Source organism: Pelodiscus sinensis, chromosome 7, assembly GCF_052426305.1.
Source record: "Pelodiscus sinensis isolate ZL-2025 chromosome 7, ASM5242630v1, whole genome shotgun sequence".
Taxonomy (NCBI): Eukaryota; Metazoa; Chordata; order Testudines; family Trionychidae; genus Pelodiscus; species Pelodiscus sinensis.
This window is the reverse complement of record NC_143058.1, coordinates 30177225-30194157: the sequence shown is the minus strand read 5'-3', so window position 1 is coordinate 30194157 and position 16933 is coordinate 30177225. Positions and strand designations below refer to the sequence as shown.

At 42.1% G+C, this 16933-nt stretch overlaps 1 long non-coding RNA gene across 1 annotated transcript; it reads right to left on the bottom strand.

Moving 5' to 3' along the window:
* Window positions 1-615: 615 nt before the first annotated feature.
* Window positions 616-16530, bottom strand: LOC112546224 (uncharacterized). The gene is made up of 3 exons (XR_003089870.3): window positions 16312-16530; window positions 841-985; window positions 616-739 (listed from the first exon to the last, which is right to left on the bottom strand). It is a non-coding gene; the product is annotated as an uncharacterized LOC112546224 (long non-coding RNA).
* Window positions 16531-16933: the final 403 nt, after the last annotated feature.

The window sequence follows — 16933 nt, the reverse complement described above, 5'->3', positions numbered from 1 at the left end:
TCAAGTATCCAGAAGTAAAAAGTAGATGTCCTATGGAAATCTATGGTAAAACCAGTTATTGTAGGGGCTCCATCTTTTGTCGGAGATAGTCAGGACCTATATTGGAAAATAAATTAATGAGAACTAATATAAAAACTAGAGTTAGTTATGTAACTAAATAAATAACATTACAGAAAAATTGTGCTGCCAACTAAAGAGCTATCAGATCTAGTTGGCTCTTTTAAATCAATCCAAGGATAAACCTTCTCCCCTCATAACATTTCAGTGTAGAACTAAACACGTGACAAATGAATTAAACATTCATGTTTTATTTTTAACATATAAATATTAGCTAGTAGGTAAAAAACATGCTCATCTAAAAACAACCAGTCAAACTGAAAACTTTCTGTCAGCCTATTGCAGCTATATTTCATGGCAGAGCCTATACTGACAGGCTGTACTGCTTTAACTCTATCTCTTACCTTTTCTAATCACAGAATCATGCTTGGTCCAAGCAGTCTTAAATTTTGGCAGCAAGATGGCAGCTGTGATCAACTCCGGGTCCTCGAACATTTCAGCAAAATGCTTCTTAATAACACGCTGAAGTGCATCTACCAGTGGCCTACAGAACTGGTATAGTGTAGGAAGCAACTATCCCATTTGTGCGCTCGTCTCTGCTTGGAAAATAGTTAGTGCCTTTGCCACTGGGCCCATGACTATGGCATATTCTGCTAAGGAGACCAGCTCTGCTGGATTCAGCCTGTAAAATAGTTAATAGACATGGTTAATCAAGTTAAATACAGAATGACCAGGAGTTGTTTTTCCAAACGGAAAAATAGAAAGCACAAAACCACTACTTACTGGCTTGGCCGAATGAACTATAGCTTGCATTCTGCTTCCACCATTTCTGCTCCAATAGTTGAGTGTTCAGTTTTATTCCATAGTGCTTGGCATTTGGCAAAAATGGACCTGGCCAGCTTTTTTTAAGTTTCATTTGATTCCACATCTACAGAGGAAACAAGTTTCAACAAGCAGCAGGCACAAGGGTGGCGCTTTGGTAGGTGGTACTCAAGGCGTTATCTGTGCCCCGGAAATGTGCAATTTTGTGAAATTCAACTGATCTACAGAAAAATCAGTTGGGGGCCACACAAGTGAGAGGCAACTCCCCCCAAAAAAAACCTCAAGTCTCACTGATGTGGGCCTCAACAGAGATATCTGGCGCTCCGGCCCTACAGTGCGGGAGCGAGGTGAAAGGAGGCAGGGAATACCAACCTTCAGGGCCTCCCGTAGGCCAGATTAACTCCTTTTGAGTCCCAGGGTTAGATTTCGTGAACCCCCCAGGCTCTGGGGTGAAACCAAAATGAGGGGTTCAATGTGCAGAAGGGGGTTACCAAGGAGTGGGATAGGGGTGAGGATGGGCGTCCACATCATTTGTGATTTTCTAGATCTCTAACATATCCCCCCATCCTTTAGTTATTTCTTTTCCTAGCTGAGAAGTCCCAGTCTTGTTATCTGTCCTCATATGGAACCTGTTCCTTACCCCTACTCATTTCTGTGGCCTTTCTGTACCTTTTTCAAATCAAATATACCTTTTTTATATGGGTGACCAGATCTGCATACAGTAATCAAGATGTGGGCATATCTTGACTTTATATAGAGGCAAATGCTATTTTCTGTCTTATCTATTCCTTTCCTAATGATTCCCAATATTCTGTTAGCTTTTTAGTTTTTAGACTGCACATTGAGCAGATGTTTTCAGGGAACTATCCACTATGATTCCAAAATCTCTTTCTTGAGTAGTAACAGCTATTTTAGATACCATCATTTTTGTGTGCATCGTTGGGATTATACTTTTCCATGTGCAATACTTTGCACTTATCAACACTGAATTCTATCTGCTATTGTGTTGCCCAATTACCTAGTGTTGGGAGATCCCTCTGTAACTCTTTGCAGTCAGCTTTGGACTTAACTATTTTGAGTAATTTTGTAGTATCTGCAAATTTTGCCATCTCACTATTTATCCCCCTTTCAAGAACATTTAAAAGTTTAAAAGCTTCAACTGGTAGCCGAATTAGTCTGTACAGGATAAACTTAAAAAACAAGAGATAGTCTGGTAGCACTTTAAAGACTAACAAAACATGTAAGGTATGTCTACACAAGCTCGTTAGTTCGAGCTAGGTAGGCAGATGACGGCAACCGGAGTTGCAAATGAAGCCCGGGATTTAAATATCCCGGGCTTCATTTGCATCTTCCCGAGCACTGCCATTTTAAAATCCCCCTTAGTCCGAACTCCCTGCCCATGGCTACATGTGGCACGGAGTAGGTAGTTCAAATTAGGATCTCTAATTCGAACTACCGGTACACCTCGTTCCACTACCTACTCCGTGCCGCATGTAGCCACGGGCACAGAGTTCGGACTAAGGGGGATTTAAAAATGGTGGTGCTCGGGAAGATGCAAATAAAGCCCGGGATATTTAAATCCCGGGCTTCATTTGCAACTCCAGTTGACCTCATTTGCCTACCTAGCTCAAACTAACGAGCTAGTGTAGACATACCCGTAGATGGTATCATGAGCTTTCCTGGGTACAGCCCACTTCTTCAGATGACCAGAGTGTTGGATGTCCAGAAAAAAACCTGTTGGTGTTCCCCAACAGGTTTTTTTCTGGACATCCAACACTCTGGTCATCTGAAGAAGTGGGCTGTGTTCATGAAAGTTCATGATACCATCTATATGTTTTGTTAGTCTTTAAAGAGCTACCAGACTATTTGTTGTTTTTTAAGTTTATAGCATATGTAGTCTTTCAAGAATAAAACTAAATTCAAAGAAAGAAATTCTCTCCTGCACTGATTTCTGCTCAACATAGGAGAGCAGGATCACCATCAAAGACCCAGCTGTGAATCCATGATTAGCTAGACCAGTCTGTGCTGGAATAGGGCTAACGATTACTTGAACCTATGCTAGATGGAAATGTAGGCCAGGGGCCATACATGAGCTGGGAACGGCTGGAGCTTAGCATGTTCAGACCGTTTTCCCGCTTATGTGTTTCCACTCCTAACATGCTACTGGCATTAGAGGCAGTGATGCAGGAACAAACCATGCTGGGTCTGAGACAATTGACAGCCCCATCACATCAGGGGAATTTTTAGCTGGCCAGATCTGGCTGCTTTCCAACTTCTTTGCACCGCTAGAATAACACAAAAGGACAGAAGCCCAGGGGAGAATCTAGCCTGATATATTTGTTTCTTTTTATTTCACGTATAGTTGTTACCTTTTAGCATGTGATGTATCACATATTAAAGTAATAAGACAGAAATCCTAAAGAAAAGACAGATTGACATGAGATTGTCAGGAAAATAAGGTGGTGATAGTAGTCTGGGGGCTTAAAGGGCCTGTGCGGACTGGTGATGTTCATAACACATTCTTCTCGCATTTTTGTTATTTCCGAATCTATTAAGTATATCCAGACTCTACACGTTACAGCTTTATTCCCTTTGTTTAGAGGGATGTTAATGGTAGCTATTTGTGGAACTGTCTGTTAGTACTTAGGTGCAGAATGGTGGTGTTCTCTTTCCATCTAGCAATCCAGCACTAAACAAAGGCTCAGAATATGCTTGGAAAGCCTTTAGGGAAAATCAGCAAAGAAAGATGCAGGGATTTTCTCAAATCTAGATCACAGTTCAGTGACAGAAACAGAACCCAAGAAGAGTCCTGAGTCCCAATCCTTTGTATTAACTAGGCAATGAGGTTTTGAAACACCTACAAAATCCAATTTCCTTCCTAATTAACTAGATTAGTAATTTTACACTATTTTTAGAATTTATGGGACAAATTAGCCATTAGATCAGACACTTTACTTGATTTCTTGTGACTCTGTGTGACACAGCAACTAGAATGTACCCTCAAAAGGGGAATTTGTGTGGCTTTTTGAATGAAATGTCCTCTCCCTTTTTGTCCATTTTTAAAAATCAACCAGTTCTAATCACAACAGCTCTACTTCAGGAGGAGGACAGTGATCAAGATGCTTTGCATTTAGATAGGTGAAAGGACTTGCTATTTCACAAAATTAAGCAAAAATCGGTAAAAGTCTCAATCTTTCCATGCAACTCTTAGCAATGTAATATTTTCTAACAGTGTTGTGCCTACATGAGAATCACTAAAAAGGCTAATTTTAAAAAAAAATAATAGAAAAAAGAGGGGCGACAGGTGCCAGTAGGGTCAAATCTTTTAAGGAATTCATTTAAATCTTGATCTGTTTGCAGAACAGGAGCTTTTACAGCAGAAAAATGAAAATCAGTAGTGGCTAAACCACCAGCCTTGATCTCTTGGTCTTTGTCTCACTGGAGTGCTAGTCTTGGCTCCTGTTTCAGAAATGACAGATGGCAGTTTGTTCTGCATTACTGTTCATTTGGCCCCAGTTATTAGAAGGCCCTAATATTCAGCATTTCTTTCTGGTGGGAACTACCTTTAACATTTGGAGTAATTGCTCTATTACTTTAGTACACAGCGTGCAACCTTCAACCTACCAATGTTATTGAATGGAAAATGTCATTGATTCTTATTCACTAATTGGACTGTGTTATAATTATGTTTTTTTTTCTATTAAAGCATCAGATTGCACATAGTCTATTCTCCATGTGATGGAGGGCTGATGTGTTTTCATGAAGAGGGCTAATTGGTAGTGCTATAGGTTTTCTTTCTGAGCTTTTTCAGTTAGGCCTTGATTCCTTCAGCCAAGTACTCATACATATGCTTAATTTTAAGATGCAGCTTCATTAACCCGATGCAACTTTAGCATGTGCTTAAAGCACCCAGAAAAGAGAAAGTTATCACCAGGACTAGATGAACATTCATGCTTGAAGATGTGGTCCTATATCTCAGCATAGGGTTCTGTCAGAAACTGAGAAGTGGATGATCAGAGCAGAGATTGGAACCAGAAGCCACAGCAGGAATCAATAAAGTGGTCGGAACAAGACAGGGACTTGAACAGGAAAAGAAGCAATATGTTGGAACCCCCCAAGCAATGGGAGATCCTAGTGAGACAGTGACGTTGAACAGCCTAGAGTGGCTGATCTTGGGACAGGCCCTCTGATGGGGTGGGCAAAGGATGCAATTGCCCTGGGGCCTGGCGGTTCAAAAGGCCCCAGAGCTCCTGAGCTCCTGCCTGTTGATGCTGCTACTGTGCCAGTGGCAGTGGCCAGAACCTCGGGCCCTTTAAATTGTTGCTGGAGCACCACACAACATGCTCTGGGAAGCTTTGAGGGGTGGGGGCAACATGGGCTGGGCAGTGCTCAGGGCTGGCTGCCCCGCCTCCACCCCCATCCCTTTTACAAGTATGGTGCTGGGCTCCCCTGACACCTTGCCCAAGAGCCTGCCATGGGCAGGTACAGGTAGAGCCTGTTTGGGAGGTACAGGTAGTCCCTGAGTTACGCGGATCCGACTTATGTCACGAATGGGGATTTTCTCGCCCCGGAGGACTCGAGCGGCGGGACGCCTGGTCCTGCCGCCCGCCTCCTCCGGAGCGAGAAAAGCTGCTCCCCGTCTCCCTGGTCTGCTGCGGGAGCCAGCAGACCAGGGAGACGGGGAGCAAAGCGGCGCAGGACCCGGGGCCGGACCCGCGGCCGCTTCCAGATCAGCTGGAAGCGCTGGGGGTCCGGCCAGGGTCCTGCGCCGCTTTGCTCAGCGTCTCCCTGGTCTGCAGACCAGGGAGGCGCTGAGCAAAGCGGCGCAGGACCCGGCCCCACCCGCGGCGCTTCCAGCTGATCTGGAAGCGGCCGCGGATCCGGCCCCGGGTCCTGTGCCGCTTTGCTCAGCGTCTCCCTGGTCTGCAGACCAGGGAGACGCTGAGCAAAGCCACGTAGGACCCGGGCTGGACCGCGGCGCTGATCTGGAAGCGCCGCGGTCCGGCCCGGGTCCTCCGCGGCTTTGCTCCGCATCTCCCTGGTCTGCTGGGGGGGGACGCAGCTAGTGCCCCCCCCAGCAGACCAGGGAGACGTGGAGCAAAGCCGGGGGCCTGTGGTAGAGCAGGTGGGGCGCTGCCGGTTGGTCCCGCAGCACCACTCCTTGGCGCTACTGGACCAACCCGGCACCACCCCAGCTGCTCAGCCCCAGGAGTCCTGATTCAGCCGCTGCTGATCAGTTTCAGCAGTGGCTGAATCAGGATGCCTGGGGCAGAGCAGCTAGGGTGCTGCTGGGTTGGTCCAGTAGCGCCGAGGAGCGGCCGCGCTACTGGACCAACCCAGCAGCACCCGAGCTGCTCTACCCCAGGCGTCCCCAAGTCAGCCGCTGCTGAAACTGACCAGGGGCTGACTACAGGAAGCCCGAGGCAGAGTTGCTCTGCCCCAGGTTTCCTGGAATCAGCTGCTGATCAATTTCAGCAGCAGCTGACTTGGGGACGCCTGGGGTTCTTAAGTTGAATCTGTATGTAAGTCAGAACTGGCGGTCAGTTTCAGCGGCTGAATCTGGATGCCAGTTCTGACTTACATACAGATTCAACTTAAGAACAAACCTACAGTCCCTATCTTGTATGTAACCCGGGGACTGCCTGTATATCCCTGGTCTTGGGGACACCGAATTAGACCTTTGCCTGGCTGAGCCCAGGTTTGACTGACATGGTGCTGTCAGGTAATCAGACTGAGGGATGAATTAATAGGCTCAGAGGTACCTCATAATAGGTGTAGATGCAACAGTGTAGGTGCAGCCAACCAGGACAATATAAATGAGCTTAGATGCGCTCTTTTCTCCCTATGTACTGCAGACATAGATGAGGTCAGTTGAAATGCTCCAGCTCACAGATCCTAAACAGGAACATCAGGGGAACTGGTGTCAGTGCTTTCTTAATTCAGGCACTTGATACTTCACTGTCACTCACCAACCAAATTGGCTGGCAATGATGGCATGTTGCAAAGCACTGGTCTCCTCTTTTTCCCCCCCTTCGCTTACATATGTGACCAAAAGAGAGCTGGGGTTGTGAACAAAGATTATTTGCCCTTTTGGAAATGGCTGTTTTTTGTTCTCAGAATAAGTCTGAACTTACTGTACAGCCACGTGAGTACTGCAACAGCATGTATAAGTTCCCTGAGCAATCATTAACGGAGGTTTTATAAATCTGTAAACAAATAAATGAAGTGACATAGACATTCACCAGGAGATTATTTAAGATTCAGCACAATAAATGTCAACAGAAGAAGAACACCGGGCAGAGTACAAAACAAAGCAGCATCCTTTTGAACTATGCCGCCTGTGCCACTTTCTTTCTTAGGAGCTGCCAAGCATAAAGCACAACTTTTCTCTCGCTAATGGGAAGAAAGTGAAAAAGAAACAGGATTCCTATGTTGACTAGCATCTATAAAACCTAGATCATCATCTGGATGAAACTATTTAAATATTGCTGTACTTTTGAGGGGAGAAAAACCCTGAATTTTAAATATACTTTTACTATAGTTTCATTAATGGAGTTGCTTTGAAGGAAAATAGTGTTATTTAACAATTAAACAGCAAGATAAAGCTATGCCCTTGTCTAACATTTTGTAGAAAATCAATTGCCCTGCTTTAAAGTTGGATTACTTTTAATACTTGCTGCTCCTGATGCATCTTCCACAACTACTGGGCCATTCTTTGCTGGTGTAACCCCACTGAAATAAAGGGAGTTGTACTGAATCTAGCCCATTTTGTTTATAGTTTTGTTTCTTAAATTAGCAAGAAGTTGTTCTGCTTTCCAACTAGTCATGGAACAAACAATGGTGTTCTCAGGAAATAAATCCAAAATGAGGAATAAGATCTAATTGGTACCACATAGACGGTCAACCCAACCTATGCACAGGCAGATGTGGGAGGAATTTTCTGTGTGCGATAATTATGTAAGGGTAGAGTGATGTTGAGAACATCTACCAAAATAGCAGCAAACACTGCTCAGAGCAGTAGCTACACTTTAATATAGTATGTCTGTGGTAACCAAGGCATACAGTGCTTCCTATCATGGGGGACCCCCTAAAATCCAGTTAGAGTATCTGAAATGCATAGCTGCCACTCTGAGGAACAGCGCTTTCTAGCCAGCAAAGGGAAAAGAGCAGAATACTCGAGGAACTCCACTAGGGACCTCACTTTGTAGAACTACTTTACCTGGGAAGTGCCTAGCAGCTATGGTTGAAAGGAGCTCTGAGAACCTTTACGCAGATATTAGCAGTGACAGGACGTGCAATACCCTAGATATAACCTCAGAAGCAGAAACAGTGAAACAAACACAGTAGGGCAAGTTTTTGGTATTAGGGAGTTGGGTGCATGTATTTTACACAGAGATTCCTTTCTATCCTACACTCCTCTTTCTACAATTCATGCCCCTTTCACATAGCCCTCAGAATAACCAGAGTATTATGGCTCCACCCAATAAACTAGGGATGGGTAGAGAATTCAGCAAAGAACAGGTTGGAAATAGGGTTGTCAAGCAATTAAAAAAATTAATTGCAATTAATCATGTGATTAAAAAATTTAATCGTGATTAATTACGTGATTAATTGTGAGCACTGCCCCTTTGAAATGCTGTGGCTGCATTTCAAAGGGCCAGTGCTGCGGAAGCCCAAGATCAGCTGGAATCCTCAGCTAACCCCAGGCTCAGTGCAGCTGCCCCTTTGAAATGCAGCAGTGGTGTTTCCAAGGGTCAGCGCTGCAGAAGCCCAGGATCAGCTGGAGTCCTCAGCTGACCGCAGGCTCAGTGCAGCGGTCCTTTGGAAAGACCGTGCTGGCATTTCCACGGGGCAGCACCACAGGAGCCTGGGGTCAGCTGGAGTCCCCAACTGACCCCTACCTCCGTGCAGCGCTGCCCCTTTGAAGTGCTGTGGCGGCGCTCAAAAGGGGCAGCACATTAGAAAGAGCAGCATAACACGGAGCCAGGGATCAGCTGGGCACTCCAGCTGATCCCCGGCTCCTAATGCGCTGCCTCTTTGAAGTGCCAGAGTGACGCTTCAAAGGGGCAGCACAGCATTAATGCCTGTGATTAACGCGTTAAAAAAATTAATGCGTTAATCCTTCCTTGCATTAATCGCAGGTGTTAATGCACATCAGTTGACAGCCCTAGTTGGAAATATGAGATGTTACTCTAAGATTGAGTGGGTTTATGCTCTACAGTTTGAGACACCCTGGGAACAAATGATACAGCATCACATAGAACTACACAGATTATGGAACACTTCAGGGGTCTTGAAAGCAAACTGAAGAAAAGGAAAGTCCAAGTGTTCTTTTCAGAGATCCTGCTGGTACCTTGTGGGAGGTAAAAAGGAGAAGGTATAAAATATTGGAGGTGACCTCTTGACTGGAGTGGAGCTGAAGGTTTGGGTTCAAGGAGGACATTTAGTATAACACTGAAAGGGCTAATAAGGCAAATACAGTTAAAACTCAAACTTAGCATGCTGCAAAGAATGAGAAGATCATATTGTTAACTGCTTTTATCCCAGTGCTAGAGTCTGAATAACAAGCAAGAGGAACTGGCAGTTCTGAATAAGAATTGATTTGATTGGCATTAACAAAAACCTGGTGGGATGATTTGCATGATTGTAATGTTGAAATCACTGATTATACCTGCTTAGAAAGGACAGAGCAGGAGAAAAGAAGCAGGGTGGATGTAGTTCATTGCTACACAAAAGACACCATTACTTATTTTAGAGTTATTCATAACTTGAACTACAGTATAATTAGATAATTTTCTAACACTAAAGGCAATGTAACCAACAGGAGATAATCCTTAAGTGGGATCTTATGAGAACAGATAAAAATGAATTAATCCCTAAACTGAAAGTTGGTTGTAGTCTGGGACCAGTGATCATGACCCAATTATAATCAATATGGGCAAATATTTACTTGGTGCTTCAAAAGTGCTCATTTTCCAATGCTGAGGAAAATTTTAAGTGAAATTGACTAGGACGAAAAATATAGATAAAAAATGTAAATTAAAGCTGGAAATTATTTAAGATGAATTCATTAGGTGACCAAAAAGCCATGATTCCACAGTCAAAAAGAGGTCAGCTTTGGCTAAAAACCCTCCTGGCTCAGTGGGAAAGTGAGAGCCTTAGAAATCAAAAGCTATATTTAATAAATGGAGGGAACAGGTGGCAGTCAATATAAATTAGAAAATATGACATACAGAAAGCTGATAAGGGAAACTAAAGACATCATAGAAGAAATTCAGGCCTGTGTTAAGGGCAACTAGAAGGCATTTTAAGTATATTAGGAACAAAATAAATCCAAATGATTTCTGCTCTTATAGAATTGATATGCTAATGTAATAGGATTGGTACAGATCAGTCATATTTTTGCTGATTTCTTAAATGAGTAGAATTAATAAAGAATAGCAACTAGCCCCCTGCATTACTTTCAATCCAGTTAAAATAAGGCTTTTAGCAACATTTGTTCACCATATGAAGTATATAAACATCTTTAAATTGAATCCTAAAATTGTAAACAGACATCTGCATACTATCAATGAATAGCACTTATAAGCAATGATTAGATCAGGAAATAAAAAACGTATCTGCTGAACCTAACACATGCATTTAATGGTACAATACATATTGCACAAGGGAACTGACAGCCTTGCTGGGCTCCTGGGAAAAGGGGGGTGTCTATATGCTCTTGGAAGGGGAGGGTCCTCAGGCAGAAGGGCCGGGGTTGTGGGCAGCCAATCTTCAGTGCTGCCCAGAGTGCAGTGCCCAGGGCTCTGAGAGTGATTTAAAGAGCCCTAGGCTCTAGCCACTGCTCCTGCCACAGTCCTGGGTCCTTTTGAATCAACAGGCCCCAGGGCAGTTTCTCCTTTGTCCCCCTGCTGGTGGGCCTGGTATTGCATCTTCTATTCAAACTATAACCCTAGACTAGAACTATCCTAACTCTATAGGTGCTTATCCATGTCTGTAAGTTAGTGGTGGGCAACCTGTGGCCTGAGAGCCACATGCAGCACATCAGGGTTCTTTGTATGGCTCATGAGACATTTTGTTTACTGTTGCCCATACACAGGGTTGTCAGCTTCTGCTGGCTTCTATCTGAGTAGTTTTCCTCTACTGGTAATACTAAAGTGACACGCATGTAAAGCCAGGGCACATAACATTGACTGTGAGAGCCATGCACTCCCTCTGCATCCAGTCAAGGTGGTGCCACAGTTCAAGCTGCACATCCTGCAAGTTCTAGGTATGCAGGCACCGTTAGCAAAACTACCGTCCTCTGGGACATTCCCTTGGTTAAGACAATCTTGCAGCCCACTGAAATGAAGGATGGCCACTTAGGTAGCCCACTTACTAACCTAGGTTGCCCGTGGCTGCTGTAAGTTCACTTGGTGCCTTATGTTTCTGCCTCTGAGCAAGCACATTGCTGCCTCTCTCTAAGGATCCAGGTGTTTATATTGAACCTAATTACAAGAGCTGGGGGAAGACAGGTGCTCCTCAGCCTACTGTGTGAGGGGCCCAATCCAATAGGCATACTCAGAGGCAACTTAACACAAATGAAGAAGGAGTAGCAGGCGCTATTTCATAACCTTTAGCCCAGTGGTTTTACTTTCCTTATGAAAATCCAAGGAGTTTTCATCAAGTTATAAGCCAATGACAATCATAATTTATGTATACCCTGGAGAATTTGTTAGAGCTGTTATCTTTGAACAGGCAATGAAAGTTCTGGAATTTTCTAACTACTGCGTGTTTAACTTCTGCAATATTAACATTGTAATGTAGTTTTTATACGTGGTGGGTGTGTATACGCACACATGTATTACTGCTGGTCAGAAAACAGAAGAATATTGAAAAATTTTGCAAAATTTAATTTTTGTAGAAAGTTTTTTAAATCAGTATTCCATCCAGCTGTGGTATGTGCATACATAGGCATATAGTTAGAATTGCAATAGGCTGATATGGGCCCAAGAATAGCTGTTTCCATATGAACAAAGGGTGGCTGATCCTTTACATTTCAACATGAGAACCCTGATCCAGAAGATTCTAAAATCATTGGAAAACTCCCACTAATTTAAATTGTCCATACATAAGGCCCAAAATGAACAATCATGCACTATAAGGGTGTTGCTCATATTGTTGTTATTCCCATAGTGCAGAAATTTTAGAAAGCCTGCCTTTTGTAGGTATGAAAATATTCCAATCCGATAAAATGTCTCAGATGCAAAAGACAAGACTGACTAGTTAGAAACAGTTGCATCTTGGAGAGTGTACCAAGTCATTTGTAATTTTTATAGTGGAAGTGTGATGGATTTGACAGATTTCAAACAGGTTCTGGCATCCCTTCCCCAAACAACCAATTACCCCTGCACCTTGTTGAGAGGGTGGTGGATATACATGTGTTTCTCAGAAGAATGTTTATAAGCCTCACTGGAAACAGACAACTATTCCCCCAAGTAGTGATACACAATTGCATATACAAAATGGGAGACAGAAGGCTATCACTTAGGCCGTGTCCAGACTCAGGGGTTTTTTCGGGAAAAGTAGCCTTTTCCCGAAAAAACTTCCCCTGCGTCCAGACTCAAGCCGCGTTCTTTCTAAATTATTTCGAAAGAACGCGGCTTTTCTTTCGATGGCGGTAAACCTCAATTTACGAGGAAGAACGCCTTCTTTCGAAAGTTCCTCTTTCAAAAGAAGGCGTTCTTCAATGTAAAGAGGCCGTCTTCGAAAGAGAGCATCCAGACTCGCTGGGTGCTCTCTTTCAAAAAAGCGGATTTCTCTTTCGAAAGATCCGCCTGCAGTCTAGACGCGATCTTTCGAAAGAGGCTCTTTCGAAAGATGCTTTCGAAAGAGCCTCTTTTGAAAGAAGCCTGCAGTCTAGACATAGCCTTAGAGAAAGAGGCATGGGATATTCTGCTTTGTCAGCTGTGGCCAGTCCCTTTATCTGTTACCTTGGATTATAACTAGGTAAGTTTTTCATTTTTTACTATGGTGACTAGGAGTTAAAGCAAAGAGGAGGCTTGTTTCAGTTTTTATGGGACAGAACATTTTTTCACTCCTCTTTTAAAAATGCACAGGTGCTTGCTTGCATTGAACCAAGGAGTGCAGAGCCTCTCATTTGAATTTCCACCATTCTAATCATCCTGTCACATGGAAGCACTGGCTTTTGGTATGACTTGCAATAGGATGCTTAACAGGACATTACTTTGAAATACTGGAGCAAAAAGGGGGGGGGGGGAAATCCTACCACTATTTGAGGACTATTCCATGTAAAACTGACAGTGTCAGTATCATTGTCACTTTGAATTTAAAAAAAGATATTTTCCAAATGGAAAGTATAATTCTGTTACTAGAGCTAATTTTACCTCTCTCATGAATCATAGCTGCCCAATGACCTTGTTTATCAGGCACAATGTCAGAAGCCTAGTTTTGTGGATCATTCTTATTAGTTCAAAAATAATAAAAGGACAGATGGTTAGAAAGAGACATCAAAATAGTATAGTTTCACTGTAAGGATGGTGCAAGACCAAAGAATGATGTTATAGCAGATTATTTGTAAATTCAATGACATCTAGACAGTGAATCCAGCTTCCATCACAATCAATGGGAGTTTTGCCATTGATCTCAATGGAGCAATATTGGGGGACCTAGTAGCTGAAGGAAGCTAGTTAATTCTTAATTTTTTGCCTTTCTCCTTGATTAAGTCCCTCCTTGCATCCATTCACCCAGTGTCTTTTTAAAAATTAACTATCAACCAAGTCACTTCTCACTTGTTTTGATAAAGTTAATTTGTTCAGTGGTAGTTAATGTGTTGGGTCAATGTTGGAAGCCTTGTTACTTTGTCATACTTAATAACTTCCATACATGCTCTCTTTTTTTCTAGTCCATGTATTCTTGTAGCAAGAAAGAAATTAAGGTTTAAAACAGGAGACACAGTATAAACAATGTTTGTTGTGCAACCCAAATTAGTTGTGGTTCTGTGTATCTCTATACAGATCCCTGAATGCATTTTGGTCACATTGTTTTTATGCCTGAATGTGCATTTGTCTTGCTCTATTTTTCTTACTACTTGAGTATGCTTCTCCCATATCACAATGTGTGTTGTATATATTCAGAACTAAGGGAGACATTTACAAACGGGTGCTCTGTGCTGTTCATGTACTTCATGTTATAATAATGGATTTCTACATACTCAAGTTATTGCAAGAATGGTTATCATAATATAATATACAGTCATGTAAACTGGCATTGATCTCTGGCAGTTAGGGTTATAATTCTGAAAAGAATATGCAATTTTCATAATATCTTGTTAAAAACAGACCAATAATCTCTTGGATATTAAAATGTTTCTATGTATATTAGATAAAGTTAGTTTTGACTTAAGTGCAACTCTTATCAAGTTTGGTGGAGCTTTACCAATTTATATTGCATCTGCATTTAGCACATACTCCTGGAGATATTAGATTAAGTGCAGTCTAAAAACATGCTGATGCTGTATAACATGATACTCAAGTGACTCACAGGCACATCTCATTAATAGTCTAAAATTCTTAAAGTGATAGTACATGATATTTGCTAGCCAATATGTCAGAGTGTCTGTTCTGAAATTTGGCTTGCAAGTATGAAACAACTAGGAATGAATTACAACTCTAAATTCTTCACTAGTCAAGTTTCCCTAAGACTGTAGGAAGGTATCTGGGAGCCTGGGAGGTTAAGTCCAAGCATAGACTAAAGATTCTTAGCCTTTTAGATTGTGAAGTAATGAGTAATCTGCAGAGATGAAGAGTTTTAATTTGAAAGACTACATGTGCAATATGGTAAGTAGATGTGCACCCTTATTCTGGAGGTAAGAATGGGATCTAAACAGAATCTAAACAGAATAAAGTTTACTACTTTTTATCCTATCCCTTACCCCGTGTTTATTACATCCACTTGTGTCTGGCCTTTGATTAAAATTGTAAATTCATTAGGGCACAGACTATCTTGTCTACGTTCATACAGAGCATAATGGGGCCTTGATCTGTTCAGGGCTACTAGTTATGTGTTTAATATAAATAATTGGTAAAGTAGATCTCACATGAAGACACAGAACATAAGGGTACAGAGAAGCTCGTGAGGGGCATTGACATTGTATACTTGCTGGACTACTTCTGTGCCATCCTTTTCTAACTGATTTGTATATAAAAAACATACTATTTAAAGGAAACTTTATTACCATTAAAATAATGTATTACTATTAAAATAATAATGTAAAATAATAATTGACAATTTAATAGCATAAACAATGTCATTAATATATTTGATAAAGAAATATCACAGGTATATAGCACCTTCTATTTGTGGATCTCAAAATCTTGTATAGATAAAATTAAGCCTCACAGGATACCTGTAAATAATAACATCCCCATTTCACAGATAGAGGAAAAAAGACAGAGGTCACAAGTGACCTCTAATTTGTGAGGCTTCCAGAGGTCTCAAGTTAGATGCACAAAATTAGGGGTCACTTTTGAAAATCTGGGCTTAAGTGACTTGGTGGAAGTCACGCTGGAAGCATTTGACAGAACTAAAATACAGTGACTAAAATACAGAACTTCTGACACCTAGTCCTTTTGGCTTAATCACAACGCTATCCTTTTCATCTAGCTTCAGTGGCTGATACCAGACTCCCACACCCATCCCAATAAAGTTAAACAGTGCATAGGAGCTGATGCCTCAGCTCCAAAAAACAGATTTTAAGATGCTAGCAGCTGATCATAATTAACCAAAAATTGGATAAAGCAGCAGGTAATGATGCCTTTTAACCAATTATTCTTCTGTTGACTAGTCTCTGCCAAGTTGGCTAATCTCGGTTTCCTAGACGGAGATGGGAATACACAATCCATATGCAGAAGACACAGGGTACATCTACACTTGCTCCCTAGTTCGAGCTAGGGATGCAAATGTAGGCGACCAAAATTGCTAATGAAGCGGGGATTTAAATATCCCATGCTTCATTAGCATGATCTCACTGGAGCATTACTGCACTCAACAGCTGATTCGAACCAGGAAGTGTGCGCTGGGATGCGTTATTTCAAACCAAGAGGTTTGGTTTGAACTAATGCGTCCCGGCACGCACTTCCTAGTTTGAATCAGCTGTTGAGCGGAGTAACGCGCCGGCGAGATCACGCTAATGAAGCACGGGATATTTAAATCCCTGCTTCGTTAGCAATTTCGGTCGCCTACATTTGCAGTCGCCTACATTTGCATCCCTAGCTCGAACTAGGGAGCAAGTGTAGACATACCCAGAAGTAGTGATGCTAGCAGCACAGAAGTATACACAGTCAGGAAATATTCTCTACCAGTTTCCAGTATCTTCCTAAGTCTTATCTAGGTCAGTTGCATAAGGACAATTTCCCACTGATGGCATCTTACAGGAATCACAGGTTGTACATTTTCCTTACTCCTAGCAACACCATAGAAAAAAATCCAAGTTAGAGGGGCTCTTCTCTCCTTCTTCTGCTGAGGTAAATGGAGTTCAAGCAACCTAGGATTTGTGAAAGGAGACAAATTTATTAGTAAATGTATTAAGAGAAAAATTCAAAATATGGAAATCATTGTATTTACTTGTGTTAGATTAATAGTCACTGAATAACACATTTTATATTCCCCCTGCCCCTGAATATTATGCCATTGTTTTTGCCCATCTTTCATACATTTGTTTCCTTTGAGTCTACTTCCCCACTGTTAGACTTCCATGTTTCCTTCTGTACATTCAGAAAATTGACTTTAAAAATGGCATCATTGGAGTTCATGCTTAATGCCTTTCAGTAGTTTCTAAAGTAAATTTACTCAATGTGCAAGTGACAAAATTATTCTGTTACATTTCATAACTTTGTAAGCTCATGTTTTGAGTAGGTAGGTGGGCAAAGAAGAGAGTTGGAAAGATTAGTCTAAACCACCTTTATTCCACCACTGATTCTGTGGGCAACTGATCCTAAACTAAGCCCAACTCCAAGTAAAGAGCAGTCATGCAGCAGCTTTGACTTAGGTCAGC